A 20300-nucleotide genomic window follows, 5' to 3' on the forward strand; every position below is an offset into this window, starting at 1 on the left:
CTAATGTCCCCTGACCCCTCTGCTCTAGGGTGGTTTCCATGGTCCATGAAGACATAGGGGACATTGCACGAAGCCTCAGGCATGCGCAGAGAATAGTGTGTGCATGCCTAGTCGTTGCGGTCATGTCCAACTCTTTATGATCCTATGGACGATAGCCCACGAGGGTCCAGGCAAGAACACTGGACTAGGTTGCCATGCTCTCTTTCATGGGATCTCCTCTCACTCAGGGATAGATCCCACCTGTACTCCAGCTCCAACATTGCAAGAGGATTTCTTACCACTGAGCCACAGGGGCAGGCCCTGGCGAATAGTGCTCCTACAACAATTCTGATGTCAGGCCTAAACCACCTGATGCTCTCTCTTGTTTGTTGCCTCTGGCCCTACTTATGCCAAACCACAATATTTCTTTAATCCTCTGATGGCTGGTCTATCTGAACTAATGATTAGGGTTTGATGAGCCCAAATCATGATAGACAATGTTGACATTTCCTGACCAGAGGCCTCACCTCCACCAGCCCCCAGGACCATACCAGGAGCCACATTTAAATGGTGTAGTAGTCCTCACTGCAAATCACATCGCCTTGCTTCAGGGCATAAAGGGTCTGTGTTGTGAACCTCCAAGTAAAATGCCATATTCAGCACATAGCATCTTTCCCACCACAGATACCTCTGACGTCACAGGTTCTGCTGGCTCATCTGCCCAAGAAGCAGGTCATCATTCACCGCTCATCTGTGACTGCTTTTGTGCTAGGATAGCAGTTGTAACAGAAAACCATGGTCTGCAGAGCCTGAATATGTCATATGTACAATTATAGAAATTTATGGACACACTGGGAATTAAATGGAGATAGGATAGGGACGACACTTCTGCAGCCCTGGAGGGTTGTAGGTTGGTACTCCTCTCTGTCATTTTCTCCAGAATATGATATTGCTTGCATGTACTATTGGGGGATGAAGGTCCGTGTCAGAAGTGTGAACTTGGAAATCGCTGCTGTGGTAGCCCTCACCACATGGTAATTTACTAACTATGAAGATTTTCCATTCATATGCAAATGCAGTGGATGTGAAATGAGCACTATGAGGACCAGTGAATGGGTGACACTCCTGTGGGCAGGACGTAGGACAGATGTGTATTCCTTACACAGATCTCAGGCACCACAGTAATAACAGGTGGGCCATTATGATGTTTCAGACTGCTGGACATGATGACAGTCCCACTCTAGGTCCTTATGAACGTGGTGGTGGCTTCTCTGCCAAGTGTACACTTACCCCAGTCAATGACCGTGTGGCTTCCAAGGCCAGAAGGACTTTTGCACTTGCTGTGGTGATAAGAGGGCCCTCCTTGCTGATGCCTGGCATCTCTGTCTCTAGGAATGGATTCTGAATATAAGACCTGACTCAGTGCTGGATACTGCACAAAGGATCTGAACATTTTGTTGGGATGTCTGCACTCAGCGTCCTGAACATCCAGCCTTGTGTTTGTCTCTGTTTTTTTATATAATTTTTCCTTTCAATCGTGTAGTTTTTAATCGGGCTCACTGCTCATCTGTCTGCCTCTAGGATCGCCCTGTGCTAGGAGCCAGCGTGGTACTCTCTGCAGTGAGGCCTGGCTACAGGGGGGCTTTCTGGTCCCCTTGGCCCCTGCATCTGCTTTGTTTCTGACATAGGACACTCCCCCTGGCATCAGCTCTTCCGCCTTCTCCATCCTCACTCCTGCTGGAAGCGCACAGGAACACCAGTCCCACCACCGACCCTGACCCTCAGCAAAAGTCACCCTGGAGCTGTTGGAGATGCTTCTCATCCATTCTTTCCTCTCGGGCTCCATAGAACCTGGGGGACTGCACACTTTCCTGCCCTTTCATACCGTGTCCACCCTGGCACTTTCACTTCTCTGAGCCTTTGATCCCCTCCTCTACCACCTGCCTTGGAAGTTCTGGATTTTCTCTTTCATGCCATGTGGGCCAGGCCTTCTCCAGGATTCCAAGACCCATCAACATGGTAGATCAGCAGCATCTCCCTGGCCTTGCTCAATCCTGTGACCCCAATTGTGAATTCTCCTTTCTAGAGCTTTGGGTTCTGTGTGGGCCTTATGAGCAGAGTAGAGATAATGTTATGTGGTTCCTCCACTTGCTCAGCCTATAGGTGGTGTTGGAGGGCAGGGGGGTCTTCCTGCTCTACCAACCCAGCCCTGCAGCTTTCCTCTGCTCTCACATAAGTGGGGGGAGGAGGTAATGGGTCTTCTTCTCCAAAGCCTGCCCTCACCTGTGTTTTCCTTCACAGATGCTCACTCCTTTTGCTACAACTTCCCCGTCGATCCTCAGCCCAGTCCTGGAGAGCCGTGGTGTGTGGTTCAAGGCCAGGTAGATGGGAATGCTTTTCTCTCCTATGACTGTGCTGGCGCCATGATCCAGTCCACAAGTCCATTGCGAGAGGAGGTGAAAACTATGAACACTTGGGAAACAGAGAAACACTCAGAGACATCGGGGACTTCCTCAAGGGGCAACTGCCTGACATTATACTGGAGAAAGACACTTCCAGAGGTGAGTTCAATTCAGTTCAGTTCAGTCGCTCAGTCGCGTCCCACTCTTTGCAACCCCATGGACTGAGCACGCCAGGCTTCCCTGTCCTTCACCATCTCCCAGAGGTTTCTCTAAGTCATTTCCATCAAGTCAAACTCATGTCCATCGAGTCCAGAGGTGAGTTAGGAAGTCCAAATACTGAAGGAACTGCATCCATTGTTTATAGATACAAAATTCAATTGGGTATTGGTCCTTCCCTAGTAGTCCAGTGGAAGGAGCAGGCCTTGGAGGAGAGAACAGGGCCAGATTACATGGTCCCAGGAGAGGTGGACATGGTGAGGCAAAGAATTCGTCAAGTCCAGAGCCTGAGCTCTTTCATTTTCTTGGTGGGGTCAGACCCTCTGACCCTGCAGGGCAGGATGACGTGCTGGTGTGAAGAGGATGGACGCACCAGTGGATCCTGGCATTTTGGCTTCAGTGGAGAAATGTGCCTCCGCTTTGATTCAGAGAATGGGCACTGGACAGTGGATCATTCTGGAGGGAGGTGGATTAAAGAGAAGTGGGAGAAGGACAGAGCTGTGACCGACTTCTTCAAGAAGGTCTCCATGGAGACTGTCGGGCCTGGCTTCGGGAGTTTATGGTGCGCTGGGAGAAAATATTGAAGACCTTGGGTAAGTGAGACGAGTATAAAGAAATGGTAGTCCACTCAAGGTGATATGGACCCACCCTGTGTGTGTGCATGTGTGTGTCTGTGTGTGTGTATGTTTTGGCAAAGTGATCCATCCTAGCTGTCCCTGAAATGGATGGCCCTATAGAGTGTCATACTGAGTGATCTAAGTCAGAAAGAGAAGGAGAAATACCATACGACATGCCTTATATGTGGAATCTAAACAGAAATAGTACAAGAAAACTTACAAAACAGAAAGAGACTCACAGTCTTAGAAAACAAGCTTATGGTTACCCAGGGGAAGGGATAGTTAGGGACTCTGGGAAGGTCATGTACACACCGCTATATGTAAATGGATAACCAACAAGCTCCCATGGTATAGCACATGGAACTCTCCTCAGTGGTATGTGCCAGCCTGGATGGGAGAGGGGTTTAGGGGAGAAGGGGTACATGTATATCTATGGCTGAATCCCTTCGCTGTTCACCTGAAACTATCATAACATTGTTAATGGCTATTCCCCAATTAACAATGTTTTTGGAGTGAATAAAAATAAAAATTGAATGTAAAAAAATAAATTTAAAAAGTGGGTTGTTCCTGGGAGAACAATGATCCGGGATGCTCTGTCATCCTCCTTCCTCTTCTACCTCCTGACGTCTCTCCTGACAGCACAGGCGTTTGGAAGACTGAATGTAGATTTTTGCTGATTCAAATCCTGTAGACAACTTTTTGATTTCTGGGATTTATTTCTCACTGTACCCTCTTTCCAGAATCTTCTTCTAAATGTCACCAGTCCTTCTTCTGGAAATCTGCCAATACCACATCTGCTGAGTCAGGTCACCGTCTCTTATGTCGCAGCAGGACTGAGTGGCTGTGTTGGAAACCTTGCTCCCCCATTAGCTGTCAGAACCCCGTGAGGACTGGGCTCCTCCCTCCCCCACCGCCCCCCGTCCGGCCTGAGGATCTATCACAGGGGCCTCCATGTGATGGGTGCCAGCTGTCTGCACAGTAGGGGTACTGAGTCAGGGGGGTGAGGAGGCATCTGCCGAGTTTGCGGTCTGGACAAGGGCTTCACTCTTACTCTCCTTGCAACACCACCGACCACAGTCCACACTACAGTGCAGTCCACGGCCGCAGCCATCAAGCACATCACCTGGATCCTCCCTGTAGTCCTCACCAGTTTCATCATAACTGTCTTCCTGGGCTGAGTCCTTTCCAGGAACAGGTACTGAGGGCAAAATTCAGAGGGAAGGCAGGGGCACAGGGTCTGGTGTGAGGCCAGGAAAGGTGAATCCCAGCCAAGCCCTGCCCCTCACTGAACCACCTCATCCTGGAAATGAGCCAGTGAATAAGACCCCATATCACGTGAGAGCAGAACTCAGACAAGCTCAGCCCTGAGTTCTGAGAGGTCCCCACTGTCAGGTGACATTGTGAAAAGGGAGGGGCCTTCACTAGGCTGAGGGCCCACTGATGCTTAAAGGGTTTAGCCAAGTCCCCTGACTGAGCACAGACTGTTGGCTGCCAGGGCCCAGGGTAGGTGGTGTGAGAACAGCAGGCACTCAGGCTGAGGGCAGGACTCCCGGGGGCTGAGAGCAGCATGGGGGCTCCACCTGATGTGTCAGTGGGGAGGGGACCCACCCAGGGGCCAAGATGAGAGGGGCCGGGCTCTCATCCCAGGAGGAAGGGGTGGGAAGGCCTTTGCAGACCCAACTCCAAAGGCCTGTTCTCACAGGAAGTGGCTTGGGTCAAGCAGGCAAGGCAGGAGCCCCACAGCACAGACTGGGGCAAGGGTTGAGGCCAGGCCTGTGCTCCTGGAGCAGCTGCAGTTGTGACTTAGCCTGCATGTCAGCAGCCTCCTGGGGACCCAGAGCCTCCATCACTGAGCGGCCCTGCCTTGAGCAGAGATGCCTGGGGATGGTGGGCCTGAGCTGGGGTGGAGGCACCCAGCTGGGAGGACCAGGAAGAGAACTGAGAACTGTGTGTGCTGCTCGGAGGCTGGAGGGGTGCGAAGGAAGGAGTTTGCCTGCAGTCCCCCAAGGCTGTCAGGAAGCAAGGCCCCTCCTCTGGGGACCTGCTCCCTGGTCCTTTAGGCCCCGCTCAGAGGGGATCCAGACCTGAGTAAAGGGAGCAGATTGATTCCTCACTGGCTCCAGTCCTGAGCCTGAGCAGGGAGTGTCTGGGCCTGCCCTGACTCTGTGATGCAGGAAGGAAGGAGGAGGTGACAAGGAGCTGCTGGGCCTGAGGTGGGGGTTGGGTGGAGACATAAAAGCCCCTCAGTGAGGGCGGAGCTGGAGGAGGGGCTGGTGAGGGGCAGCCCCAGGAAATGACAGGAGTTCCTCAGCCTCCTGGACCAACACCTCTTTCTTTTCTGCAGAAGATGGTGCTCCCAGGAAGCCACTGTTTCCCCTGTTTCACCATCTATTTCCCATGAAGTGACGTGGCTAGCTGCTATGATTTTCATTTTCTGAATGTTGAGCTTTAAGCCAACTTTTTCACTCTTCCTTCACTTTCATCAAGAGGCTTTTTAATTCCTCTTCACTTTCTGCCATAACGGTGGTGTCATCTGCATATCTGAGGTTATTAATATTTTTCCCGGCAGTCTTGATTCCAGCTTGCGCTTCTTTCAGCCCAGAGTTTCTCATAATGTTCTCTGCATAGAAGTCAAACAAGCAGAGTGACAATTTACAGCCTTGACGTACTCCTTTTCTTATTTGGAACCAGCCTGTTGTTCCATGTCCAGTTCTCACTGTTGCTTCCTGACCTGCATACAGATTTCTCAAGAGACAGGTCAGGTGGTCTGGTATTCCCATCTCTCTCAGAATTTTCCAGAGTTTATTATGATCCACACAGTCAAAGGCTTTGGCATAGTCAATAAATCAGAAATTGATGTTTTTCTGAAACTCTCTTGCTTTTTCAGTGATACAGCGGATGTTGGCAATTTAATCTATGGTTCCTCTGCCTTTTCTAAAACCAGCTTGAGCATCTGGAAGTTCATGGTTCATGTATTGCTGAAGCCTGGCTTGGAGAATTTTGAGCATTACTTTACTAGCATGTGAGATGAGTGCAATTGTGTGGTAGTTTGAGCATTCTTTGGCATTGCCTTTCTTTGTGACTGGAATGAAAACTGACCTTTTCCAGTCCTGTGGCCACTGCTGAGTTTTCCAAATTTGCTGGCATATTGAGTGCAGCACTTTCACAGCATCACCTTTCAGGATTTGAAACAGCTCAACTGGAATTCCATCACCTCCACTAGCTTTGTTCGTAGTGATGCTTTCTAAGGCCCACTTGACTTCACATTCCAGGATGTCTGGCTCTAGGTGAGTGATCACACCATCGGGATTATCTTGGTCATGAAGATCTCTTTTGTACAGTTCTTCTGTGTATTCTTGCCACCTCTTCTTAATATCTTCTGCTTTTGTTAGGTCCATAACAGTTCTGTCTTTTATTGTGCCCATCTTTGCATGAAATGTTCCCTTGGTATCTGTAATTTTCTTGAAGATATCTCTAGTCTTTCCCATTCTGTTCTGTTCCTCTATTTCTTTCTTTGCATTGATTGTTTTCTTATCTCTTCTTGTTATTCTTTGGAACTCTGCATTCAGATGCTTATATCTTTCCTTTTCTCTTTTGCTTTTTGCTTCTCTTCTTTTGGCAGCTATTTGTAAGGCCTCCTCAGACAGCCATTTTGCTTTTTTGCATTTCTTTTCCATGAGGATGCTCTTGATCCCTATCTCCTGTACAATGTCATGAACCTCTGTCCATAGTTCATCAGGCACTCTATCAGATCTAATCCCTTAAATCTATTTCTCACTTCCACTGTATAATCATACGGGATTTGATGTAGTGTATAGCATGGTTTATAATACTGTTCAGTTGACCCTTGAACAACACTGGTTTGAACTCTGTGGGTCCACTTGAACTCAGATTATTTTCAATAAATGCAGTACTACCCAATCTGTCATTGGTTGATTCTGGAGTTGGTTGAATTCTCCAATGGGGACCCATGGATACAGAGGGCTGCCTACGGGACCCAGGCATCAGAGGACTGAGGTATCCTAAGTGGCTCTGGAACCAATCCCCAGCAGACACCTAGGGACAACTGGAATGTATCAATATATTGGAAAATTGCTAAGAGTGTAGATCTTAGACGTTTCCACCAAAAGGATAAAAAATATTGTAACTATGGGTGTGGTGATGGTTGTTACCTAGACGGTTATGGTTTTCAACTTCACAATATATACAAATACCAAATCATTATATAACATGGAGGGAGAATGAGAGCAGAAGTCCTGACGTGCAAGATTTCTCATGTGCGCCTGTCACCTCAGTCATTTCCAGCTCTTTGCAACCCTTCGGGCTGTAACCTGCCAGCTCCTCTGTCCATGGGGTTCTCCAGGCAAGAACACTGGAGTGGGTTGCCATTTCCTCCCCCAAGGGATCTTCCTGACCCAGGGATCAAACCCACATCTCTTAGGTCTCCTGCATGGGCAGGTGGGTTCTTCACCACGAGCACCACCTGGGAAGCCCAAGATTTCTCATGGAAACAAACGATTTAAGGAAAAGTTAGATCAGCTTTTCCCCAGACTGGAACTCTCAGACACTCCTCACAAACTCTTGGTATTTATAGGCTAAATGTCCCTTTGTCATGAGGAAGACATGGCAGCCCACTCCACTCCATGGGGCCTCAAAGAGTCGGACACCACTGAAGCAACTTAGTACCCTCTGCCATGGTGACTTCACACATTCTCAGGACAAGCACCCAGTGGTGCCCCAGGACAGATGATCTGGAAAGTGATTATGAGCCACAACAGAGGAAATGGCACTCTGACACATCTTACATGAACCAAAACCACAAGAGAGAGAGTGTGGGAGGCAGTGTGAAGTGAGGGGTGCGTGTAGGCTGGGGAAGACCTGTATGCCTGGGACCCTGGAGGCTCAAGGTGAATAAGGGGGCAACTCTGGGTGAGGGGCAGTGAGGGACTGTGGCTAGAGAGGCTGGGTGGTGCCCTTTGCCCTCTGACTTGTCCCAGCCTTGATGATAGACCTCCGAGAAGGTTGGTGAGATTAGTGAGATGGGAGGTGGGGAGGACAGTTGGAGAGTAAACTAGCTGTCCGGGGTCGTGTACTTATGTGTGTGTTTCATCTGTTTATTTAGCTGGACTTATCATAACCCCATCAAAGAGGGACTGCAGTGTGGCTGCAGTAAAAATGTCTGTTTAGTGTTTAGGAAGCATGGGTGCGGGGAGGGGTTAGGGGGGCAAATTCCTAAAATAGCAGAGTAGAAGTAGTTGGGGAGAAGAAGCTGGAATTCTAGGAAATAGGGGGCACAAGCGACTGGGATACACGCTAGGCTTCTGAGTCCTGACACAGACGATTGGCAAGGCACAGTGTAAGCTCCTTGGGACCACCCTCTAAGTGTTAGCAGGGAATTAACTACTCCTTCAGGTACACATCTTCAGGTACAGACAAAAAAAGAGAGAGAGAGAGAACAGTCTCCAGTCGCGTACGCGAAGTCCGGTCCGTCCAGTTTCGCCAGAGGCCAGAACCGCGTGGTCACCACGCATGCGGCGCTGCTGGGCTGAGACCTCGCTCGCGGGGCTCCGCAGCCTGGGTGCTCCCGCCTCTTCCCGGGGCTGTCTGTTCCCCGCCCCGGGGCCCCTCTTTGTCACCGACTGGACGCAGCCAACAGAGCCCCTGCGGAGTCAGGGCTCCGCGTCGCGACGGGCGAGAGTGATTCAAGCTGGAATCTCCGTTCCGGATTTCTCTTGGGATTTCGAACACCGACCATCTCAACCTGCCACCTCGGACGGAGCGGGCAGGCGAGGACCGCGCCCCGCCGATCACAGGCGTTCTACCCGGGAGCCGGGTGAGGAGGGAGGAGTGGGCGACGAGTGAGACCCCAGGGCGGGCCTTCCCACCGAGGGCTCCGTCTTCTCCCGCCACCCGGAAGGCACCACCCCTGAGACCGCGGAGTTGAGCCACTTGCGCGGTGGATGCTCGGGGCCACGGGAGGGGGTGGGGACGAAGAGGGCTGCGGGGGGAGATGCGAAGGCTGGGGGGAACTATCTGGAAGGAGAGTTTTCGGACTGCTGGTTGATAAGAAAGGACTGAGATTCCCACAGCTCCGCTTTCAGCTTTCAGCTTGCTGCTCAAGTGGTCTTAGGAGTTGGCAGAATGCCAAGTTAGGGCACTTCATTTATTGCTATAGTTATTTAGTTACAGCGTCCAGGCCTTTCTGGAGTTTTGGCTCCAACTCCTTGTACACACGCCTTCCATTGATCACATGCGGTCGCCTGCGGCCAGTCTGATTAACGCTGGAGTGCACTGGGTGAGAGTGAATTTTGATCACTGAAGAAAATGTCCGCCAGGTTAGGATGGAGAAGGAAGTTGGGGGGCGGGGGGAGGGATGCAGAATGACTGAGCAGAAGATGGAAAAAGAAGCAAAAGAGGCAGCTGGGGGTCGGGGGTCGGGGGTCGGGTGGGGCAGCTGTTATTGGAAGGAGGGGAGAAGCCAACACTACCCGGAGCATTTTGTTCACAAAAGTTAAGGGGTCTTCAAGGGTGGGGTATTAAAGTGAATTTTGCTTTTTAATGTCGCCGCTGTTTTTTCTGGTTGTTTTTGCTGTTTTTAATGAATTTGAATACTTGCAAGATACTTCCTCGGTATACTTGTTCTTTGCATTGTTTTTCAACAAGGCTTCCTCAGTCTCGGACTGAAGACTTTGGGCAGCGGGCAGAGGTATAGACACCCTCCAGGCTACAATTTGCCCCTTACTCTCCTAAAACTGCTGGAAGGACTGTCTCTAGCTCACACTGCAGGCCGTCTTTTACTGATACTGCTGCTGATAGAACCCAGGAAGACTGGGCAGTGAGTGTCCTGGGACCTGGGGTTCTGGCAGGGGAAGTGGAGCATGGGAGGAGGGGAAAGGAAGGGGCTCCACCCTGGTGGGGGCCTGTCCCCCTGCTCTTAGGATGGTGAGGGTGTGGTTTAGCTGGACTGGCTGCCCAGGAGGTGACACCCAGTGTGCAGGGACTCCAGCCCAAGACTCCTGTAGCAGCTTTCCCTCTCCTGGCAAACCCCACCTCCTACTGCAGTAAAACCTTCCTGATGACCAGGGGCCCATCATGAATGTAGCCTGTGTTCTGGGGCCTTTTTTTTTTTTCCATTCCTGTTGAAAGTCCTGTTTGTTCAGATGGATTTTTAAGTCACTAGAAGGCAGAGATTGTCTTGTTTTTGCTGCCTCAGATGTTGGTACATGATGGTAAAAATATGTCAGATAAATCTTCCTGCTAACAATATTGGACCCAAGGGATCCAGGTGGCATCAAAGAGATTAAACCTCAGACAGTTAAAGGTGAGGCAGGACTGAGAATGCAGCAGAGGGAGGGGGTCTGGGATAGAGACCCCTGCCTCTGCAACCAGGCCCTGGAGGGGAATCTCCCAGCCATACCTGTGGTTTTCTCTCACAGACGCCCACCCTCTGTGCCTTGACCTCACTGTCAAATCTCAGTCCAGACCTGGCCAGCTCTGGTGCCAAGTCCAGGGCTCTGTGGACACAAAGCCTTTCCTCCAGTATGACAGTGACAGCAACAAGGTCAAACCTTTGGGTTTCCTGGGGAAGGAGGTAAACGACACGAAAGTGTGGACTGAATTGAGCGAAACACTGGCAGAAGCAGGAAAAGAGCTCAGGACGGTCCTGCCTGTCACCAAACTGAACAAAAAGGAGATGAATGGTAAGTATGGGAAGGGGGTGGGGAGCTGGAGACAGCAAGAGAAAGAGTGCACGCAAGGAGGAGATTCCTGTGAAAGGACTGAACACGATCCAGCTTTAGAGACCCGGTGGACCTGATGGGTAAGAGGGGGAAGTCATGGTCGGAAGATCACAGGTCCCTAGATGTGCAGACACACTTGAGTGACTGGGGAGGAGGGACTGTGGAGAGTCCAGGATGATTACTTGTGTGTGTGGGGTGCAGGTCCTCCCTCCCTGCAGGTCAGCCTGTGTTGTCAGTGTGAAGCCGAGCAATGCTCTGGTGCATCCTTGCACTTCAGCCTCAATGGATGGACAGCCCTCCTCCTTGACACCATGAGCATAACCTGGACAGTCATCGATGCTGGCGCCACAGGCATCAAGGAGGAGTGGGAGAACAACCAGGAACTGGCAGAGTATTTCAGGACCATCTCAACAGGAGACTGCAGCTACTGGCTTAGGGAATTCCTGAAACACTGGGAGAACATGCTGCTCCCAGAGCCCACAGGTAACTGAGCGGGGTGTGGGGGAGGTGGCAGCTCTCTTCAAAGGTCTAGAGCCTTTATGTGTGGATGTGAGCACATATGTGTGTGTAATTGAAAATATGATGGATGGATGGAGTGACTGATCTCTTGGTGGACTTCCTGTCTGGAGAGTCAGTGATGGGCATAGCACAGAACTTGCCAGCATCCTCCTGTCCCAGCCCACCTCCCTCAGCACAGGAGCCCCCTTCCTCATTAACCAATGACCCAGTTCCCTAGCCGTGCTAAATGGCCCCCAGATTTATATACATATTGTGTTTCCATACCTTCTCTCCTTCCTGTTGTCCTGATCCTTTAACCTGCTCAAATGTCACTTAGAGAAGCCCTCACCCCTCCCCAGACCTAATTAAGCACTTCTCCAGCTGTGTTCTCCCTAAAAAGGACTCCCCACAGTAAACGTGTCCACCTGCAAGATTATCAAATAGTCTCCCTCAGTAGAAATATGAGCTCTGTTATGAGGACAGAGCCCAACTCCATTCCTCTTTCTAGCCCAATGGCTTCACATAATGAGCCAGCATCTATGTTACGTGGACAGGTGCTGTCTGGGGACAGCAGATGCTGAGGAAAGTGGATTCTTAGATATGACAAAGCTTGTGCTTTTTTGTTTTACAACCGCTCACAAAGGCCCCCAATAACCAGCCTGCATCTATCCCGTTAACTAAATACATCCTCCTATGGATCATCATCTTCACCTGCCTAATTGTCATCATCATCAAGAAATGTATGAAGAAATCAGGGACCACGGCAGGTGAGAATCAGGCTGGCCTCTGGTTCCTGGGCAGGTTTGTTCTGGTCAGGACTTGGGAGAGGTGAGCCACAGGTCTCACCCAAGCCCCTGTCTACTGGCACCTAGAAGGATGCTCTTTCGTAGTCAGGGGCCCCCACACTTCCTGGTAGGTCTAAAATTACTCAGTTGTTGTGGTAGAAGAGGCTGTGCAGGCAGCAAATCCAGTTTCCCTCCTGTGGCAGGGAGGGGAGAGGCAGGGTCTAAACTTCAAAAGGCTGGGGTGGGGTGTTGTCTTCTTGAGATCACACCTACCGTTTCCCCAGTTCTTTCATGAAAAAAATGTTTCCTTTCTGACAATACCATGATTCAGTTCAACAGTTTACCTAATGTTCTAACAGCTCTTCATTCCATCATCTGATGTTTCTTCCATTGACCATGAGAAGGTGGAAATGTTAGATGAGCCCTTGGATGAAGAAACTGATCCTTATGGACAGTCTGGCTGCCAATCTAGTATATTCTCTTCTACTCGGAGGTGTTTTTACCAAGAAGCTAAAGAACTCCTGACTTTCCATGGCTGTTGATTGGCCCTTACCATGTATTGACTTAGTCATGTTGAAGAATTTGCTAAATAAGATGCTTGCTCATAATCAGAGTATCAGCTTTACCTGATGCTTTTCCATGAGTTCCCTCCATGTTAGGCGGAATTGGAGTGTTTGTTGGCACTTTTAAACTCCATTAAGAGGAAAATGCGGAGAAGGCAGTGGCACCCCACTGCAGTACTCTTGCCTGGAAAATCCCGTGGACGGAGGAGCCTGGTAGGCTGCAGTCCGTGGGGTAGCAAAGAGTCGGACATGACTGAGCGACTTCACTTTCACTTTCCACTTTCATGCATTGGAGAAGGAAATGGCAACCCACTCCTGTGTTCTTGCCTGGAGAATCCCAGGGACGGGGGAGCCTGGTGGGCTGCCGTCTATGGGGTCGCATAGAGTCGGACACGACTGACGCGACTTAGTAGCAACAGCAGCAGCAAGAGGAAAATGAGTTAGGAATAAATATGTGTGGTTTAATGAGATATACGTTATGTGTTCTCACTTTTATGTATAGTTAAGTTACTTCATGCTTTTATGGCCAAAATTGTATTCCCCTGAATTCATGTGTTAAAACCCTAAACCCCCAGGACCTCAGAATATGACCATATTTAATAACAAGGCCTTTATATAAATAATGTTAAAATTAGGCCATTAGGGTCTACCCCTAATCCAATCTGATTGGTATTCTTGTAAGAAAATGGAGCAGACCTGGTATGTTACATGGAGGGTCATGTGAAGACACAGGGAAGAGAGGTTCATCTTCAAGCTGAGAGAGTCAATTCCTAGGCAGGTTGATAAGAATTCCAGGGTCCCCGAGGAGGAAAAAGGGGTCTGGAGCTCTAAAGAAGGAGATAGGGGTCTGGAATTCCCAAGGAGGAGGAAAGGACAATTTTTTTTTTCTACATTCCTTAATAAGGACAGAGGATGAGATGGTTGGATGGCATCACTGACTCAATTCAGGAGTTGGTGATGGACAGGGGTATCTCCTCACAGCCGCTTCAGTGCCTATCGTCTTACTGGGGTTTCTCTGACCTTGTGCATGGGGTATCTCCACACGGCCAGTCCAGCAAAGCGCAGCCACCGCTCCTGACCTTGGACATGGAGTACCTATTCACGGCTGCTCCAGCACCAAGCAGCCACCACTCACCCAACATTGCTGGGAGAAATATCAATAACCTCAGATATGCAGATGACACCACCCTTATGGAAGAAAGTGAAGAAGAACTAAAGAGCCTCTTGATGAAAGTGAAAGAGGAGAGTGAAATGGTTGGCTTAAAGCTCAATGTTCAGGAAACAAAGATCACAGCATTGCGGTCCCATCACTTCATGGGAAATAGATGGGGAAACAGTGGCAGACTTTATTTTAAGGTGCTCCAAAATCACTGCAGCCATGAAATAAAAAGACTCTTACTTCACTCCTTGGAAGAAAAGTTATGACCAACCTAGACAGCATGTTAAAAAGTAGAGACGTTACCTTGCCAACAAAGGTCTGTCTAGTCAAGGCTATGGTTTTTCCAGTGGTCATGTATGGATGTGAGAGTTGAACTATAAAGAAAGCAGAGCACCGAAGAATTGATGCTTTTGAACTGTGGTGCTGGAGAGGAATCTTGAGAGTCCCTTGGACTGCAAGGAGATCTGACCAGTCCATCCTAAAGGAGACCAGTCCTGGGTGTTCATTGGAAGGACTGATGTTGAAGCTGAAACTCCAATCCTTTGGCCACCTGATGCGAAGAGCTGACTCATTTGAAAGACCCTGATGCTGGGAAAGATTGAAGGCAGGAGGAGAAGGGGACGACAGAGGATGACATGGTTGGATGGCATCACCGACTCAATGGACATGAGTTTGAGTAAACTCTGGGAGTTGGTGATGGACAGGGAGGCTTGGCGTGCTGCGGTTCATGGGGTCACAAAGAGTTGGACACGACTGAGCAACTGAACTGACTGACTGGCCATTTGTTGAGATTTGTGCACTAAACTATAGGGGTGTCACATTTCAACAAAAAATTAATATCTCAGTTTTCACTAATATCTAGACAAATTGGAAGTTTTCTCCTGTCTGGAATAAAATCAGTTAAATCGGTTATAAAGATGTTGTACATTTTTCTTTTCTGATGAGAATCACAAATTTTTATTAAAACTCCTGTATATCAAGGATACAAATTATTTCAGACTTCTATTTCCCACAGCTGCAAAAGAATAAATTTTGATTGTTTTAAGCTGTTGAGTCTGGTAATTTTTATGAAAGGACTTAACTTCCAACCCAGCCAGCATTGGCTTGAGCTACATCCCTAACACCAAAGGTAGTTGGTGAGTCATAATGCAGACAGGAGACCAGTTTTAGAAAAGAGCAAAGAAATAGACCCAGGGATGTCTAGAAACTTGACGTCTAGTAGGTGTGGCAAGAAATGCCAGTGAAGGGTGTGCTGATCAGTACACAGGAAAGGGATAACTGGTTGATGATGTAAATAAGAAGGAATTTCTATTTGACACAATATACAAAAACTAATTTTAGGTTGATTAATACATGAATATGACTATTCGTGGGGTCTCAGGGCTGTACGCTAGTAGGAGTGTATTTGGTGAGTTCCTTTAGGTGTGGGGCTAGAGCAGCAAAAGAGAGAAAGCACTGTTTTGGGTAGGATCCAGGTTGTTGTTGAGTCACTTAGTCCTGTCTGACTCTTTGTGACCCCATGGACTGCAGCACGCCAGCCTTCCCTGCCCTCTGCTATCTTCTAGAGTTTGCTCAAACTCAGGTCCATTGAGTCAGTGATGCCATCCAACCATCTCATCCTCTGTTGCCCCACCCTCAATCTTTCCCAGCATCAGGGTCTTTTGCAATGAGTCAGTTCTTTGTATCAGGTGGCCAAAGTATTGGAGCTTCAGCTTCAGCGTCAGTCCTTCCAATGAATATCCAGGGTTGATTTAGTTTAGGACTGACTGATAGAGACCTAAAATTCCTGGCTCAGCCCTGGGACAGAGTCCTGGCAGCCAGCTTTCTCCCCAGAACCACCCCGAGCTCTGTGTGGGCTCTGAGACTGCTGCAGGGCCCCCTGTCTTGGGGGAGGACTCATCAGACTATGAGTGTGTGTGTGTGTGTGTGTGTGTGTGTGTGTGTGTGTGAGATAGAAAGGGGGTTGTGCCTGAGAGAAGGGCAGAAGAGAGGAGTGTGTGTGGCAGTGACACACTTATTTGTGATGAGGAGGGTAAGTGTGAGGAGAGTGAGGGGCCACTGGGGAGAGTGTGTTGGGTGTGAGGGGAGCAACTACAACTCATTAGTATGTCAGGACGTTGGGTGTTTGATGGTGTGTGTGTGTGTGTGTGTGTGTGTGTGTGTGTGTGTGTGTGTGACTGTGGACAGCTGAGCCTGGGACAGAAGGGGAGTGGACAGTATGTGTATGCAGAGGGCCCGGAGGGGGGTGCCCTGGGGGCCCCAGAGAGGAGAGAGACAGTGAAGGGAAATGCCCTGTGAGGGGGAATTTTCTGGATGGCAGTGGATGTAGATGGGAGCCTTCTGTGTGGAATTTGTGTGAAGCAGTGTGTACAGACAGTGTGAGGAAGCCAGGGTCCCTGTGGGAGGGGAGCCCAGCGTGTCTTGGGAGAGAGTGGAGAGTGTGGAGGGCAGGCAAGCAGGCACTTGTGTGTGAAAGAGAGTGTGTGGTGGAGGGTGGGGGTGTGCAAAGCGGGGAGAGGGTGTGAGGAGACCTGCCTGGAAAATTTCTCGAGGGCTTCTGTGCACAAGGGTGGAAGGAGTATAAGTGAGAAGCACGGAGTGTATGAGGGGTGTGTGAGTGGGTGGAGCTGGAGAGTCAGGGTGGAGTGTGGGTGACGGAGGGCAGTGTGCAGTATGAGGGGGCTGGTGTCTGTGAGGGTGGGGGCTGGGAGAAGAAACATGGATGGGGAGTATGGGGCCAAGGTGGGTGATGGCTGTTGTTGGAGCGGTTGCCATAACGACTGACTTCCTATGACTGGCCTTTCCTTGGCCTGGACTTTGGAATAAATTAACAGGCTTATTCCTGGCCTGGACCTGGAACTGAAGTTGTAGGGAGCCAAAATGGGCAGGGATAGTAAAGAAACTGACACCCCCTTGTCACTTCCTTTCAATCTTTTTTTCTTTTAGCTTGGAAATGCCACACAAGAATAGCTGCCTGGGGACAGGTGTCAGCTGGGGTCATCAGCCTTCACCTGCTGACGCCTCCCCCAGGCCCAGGGGCTGAGCTGCATTCCCTCCTTCAGGTTCCAATCAGCCTGGAGCCTCTGCGCAACTGTCTTCCCTTCAGTCCCCTCCTGCCTACAAAGCTCACGGGGAGGGACTCCTGGGGGTGCAACAGGTGGGAGTGGGGACACCAAGGGAAGTGGAGTTTTGTGTGTGAAGAGAAGAGTGTGAGACACTGAATGGAGGTGGGGAAGAGGTCAAGAGGTGTTGGTGACAAGGGATGGGCAGTGTGGGGCAAAGACTGGAGGTGGAAATGACCCAGAAGGAAGAGGGGGTAGTGGGGAGGGGCGGGGCGCGAACCCTCTACCACTAGCACTTTGCTGTGCCCCTCTCCAGGCTGGGTCCCCCTCACTGTCCCCTAATCACTCCCTAGTCCTTTCTTCTCCCTTCACCTTCCTCCTCCCCTTCCTGTCTTTCCTCTTACCACCCCCCACCCCATCGCAGATTGTCCCAGCTTTCCCCCAGGTCTGTCCAGCAGCTCAGGCAGGAAGCTAGGAACCTGCACAGAGAGACCCACCTCCCTCACCGGGCCCACCCTTAGATACCCACGGCCACATGTGTCCTGGACTCTTTCTAGCAGCAGGAGAAGCAGTTTCAGGGGAAACAGGGCTCAGGAGCCTGAGCCAAGTTCCTGGGAAACACTCCACCCCACCCACAGCATTGACTCCAGGAATTCTCTACTTCCAGAGTCTTCTACTCCTGGCATCCTCCCAGGCCCCATACAAGGACTTTATCTTGACAAGAGGCCACCCTACAACTGATCATATCATGTTTACTTCCCACCAGAAGGTTTTTGTTTTTTCAGCTCAGTGGTTAACTGCGGGACTCAGGAGGGGCTTTCTGTCTCTTGAGTCACTTGGCACTCTCCTCTTCACACGGCTGACCCCCTCCCCAATATGTGTTAAGGCTACTGTAGTGGCATCAGCATGTTCCCTGGGGAAGTCCTCAGCCATCCATGTGGAGGTGTCTACAGCACATCAGGGGTTAAATGGAGACACCAGTGAGGATGGGGGAAGGGGAGGGAGGCTGTAAGAGAACCAAAAAAGGGCAGGGACAGGGAAGAAACTGACACCCCCCTGACATTGCCTGTCAAACTTTTTTTCTTTTAGCCTGGAAATGCCACACAATAGCTGCCTGGGGACAGGTGCCAGCTGGGGTCACCTGCCTTTACCTACTGATGCCTCCCCCAGGCCCAGGGGCTGAACTGCTTTCCCTCCCTCAGTTTCTAGTCAGAAAATAGTGGCTACATGTGGTAGAGGAGCAGAACATTTGCAAAGAACTAATATTTTTATTAATACCTGATGCTGGGAAAGATGGAGGGCAGAAACAGAAGAAGGCATCAGAGGATGAGATGGCTGGATGGCACCATCAATGCAATGGACATGAACTTCGGCAAACTTCAGGAGATGGTGAGGGACAGGGAGGCCTGGCTGCAGCCCATGGGGTCACAAAGAGTCAGTCATGACTGAGTGACTAAACAACAACAGTATTTTTATTGGTGGTTTGGCAGTAAAGAATCTGCCTACTATGCAGGAGACATGTATATGAGACACTGGTTTGATCCCTGGGTCAGGAAGTTCCCCTGGAGAAGGAAATGTCAACCCACTGCAGTATTCTTGCTGGGAAATCCCATGGACAGAGGAACCTGGTGGACTGTAGTCCTTGGGGTCACAAAGAGTTAGACACCACTTAGTGGCTAAACAACAACAAAATATTTTTATTAAACTGAAGACAACAGCATCTAGGAACAACATCTGCTCAGAATAGAGGTAAAGACGAGGATTTTTATCTTCTATTTCTTTTTCAACAATATCACACACCTCCACCATCCACTTTATGGTGGAGTCATAAACTCCACTGGGTCATCGCAGCAAGCCTCTCTCACCTGATTTCAATTTGGTCACAGTCATTATTAGGAGGGCAGCCGGTACGCTGGGTAAAGACAGGAGAGGCAAGGGAGGGACCCCTGCCTGCTGGAGAGTATGGCCTCATTTAAGAATCAAGACTTTCTTTTTTTCCTTTCTCTAGATTGGGCTGGTTGGCTCCTGTTATCTGACAGTTGATTCCATTCATTCCATCTTCTTAATTCTTTTACACCTGGAGATCTTCACCTTTCTCTAAGCTCTTCTACCTAGGTTCTTAAGCCTGAACTCTTCCTACCATCTAGCTCACAGGTTTTTTCTCTGTCTGCTTCAACTCCACAACATGAGTGAGGACCCAGCCTGCTTGGCCCCAAAGCATCCAATTCCAGGGACTCTTCACCAATGTCTGAAATTTCTGGGCCTGAAGGAAACCAGGTGTCCTTGCAAGAGTCATCTGCTGAGACCCTTGACAAGGAGACTGGACAGTCCTGATTCTTCCACAAGCTCCAGAGTAAAACTATTGCCCATACCTGCCGAGAAAAGTGCACTGAAGAAGGAAGAGAAGGTCCCAGGTAAGAAAGAGAAGATCAGAACCATGTTCAATCAGACCCAGGTGTCTGTGCTCAACGACAGACTTCAGAGGCAGGAATCAGCCTCCAGCAGATGCAAGAACTTTCCAATATCCTGAAACTTAGCTACAACAGGTGAAGCCCTGATTCCAGAACCAGAAAAACAACTGACCGAGTAAAAGTGACTCTGTGACTCAGGGCCACAGAATTCCTGGGTTTCTGTTTCTGGCACAGGCCTGCTTGGTGACCTCTTCTGGAAACCTACCTATACGGAGTGAACGGACCTAGGATATCCCACCTGGGAGCAGCCAAAGCTGAAACAGTTGGTCTTGAAGCAACCACCCCAGAAAGAGTCAGAGCTGGTATCCCCAAGCCTGGAAGAGCCAGACTTGGAACAATCAATTCAACAAACATATCGAGGAATTCCTGCCGCCCCAGATCCAGGGCCAGCAAAACTGTCCTGTCAGCGATTTGGAAGGCACTTTGGAGACTGCTGGAGAAAGCTATAATGTAACATAGCAAACTGCTAAGCATATGAGTTCCCAGCAGCAAATCATGGATTTATCCCAAAATTACTCTATAAATGCAGAGTGATGGTTTTTATAGATAGCTATATTATTCTATCTTTAATATGAGCAGTGACTGTATTCTCTAGAATTTTTCTTCTTTTAGAATTTTGTACCTTTCTACCTTGGAGCTTCCCAGGTGACTCAGTGGTAAAGAACCCATCTGCCAGTGCAGGAGACACCAGTTCAAGCCCTCAGTTGGGAAGAGAGGAATGGAAACCCACTCCAGTAATCTTGCCTGGAAAATCCCATGGACAGAAGAGCCTACCAGACTACAGTCCATGCAGTCGCAAAAGAGTTGGA

The 20300-nt window shown here is 49.7% G+C and overlaps 2 pseudogenes; both read left to right on the top strand.

The window, feature by feature from the left end:
• Positions 1-1077: 1077 nt before the first annotated feature.
• LOC138444667 (UL16-binding protein 1-like) lies at positions 1078-4392 on the top strand (annotated as a pseudogene).
• Positions 4393-8743: 4351 nt separating this feature from the next.
• On the top strand, positions 8744-20025 carry LOC138444668 (homeobox protein NANOG-like; annotated as a pseudogene).
• The last annotated feature ends 275 nt before the right edge of the window (positions 20026-20300 follow it).

This window comes from Ovis canadensis, chromosome 8 (genome assembly GCF_042477335.2).
Source record: "Ovis canadensis isolate MfBH-ARS-UI-01 breed Bighorn chromosome 8, ARS-UI_OviCan_v2, whole genome shotgun sequence".
Lineage (NCBI taxonomy): Eukaryota > Metazoa > Chordata > Mammalia > Artiodactyla > Bovidae > Ovis > Ovis canadensis.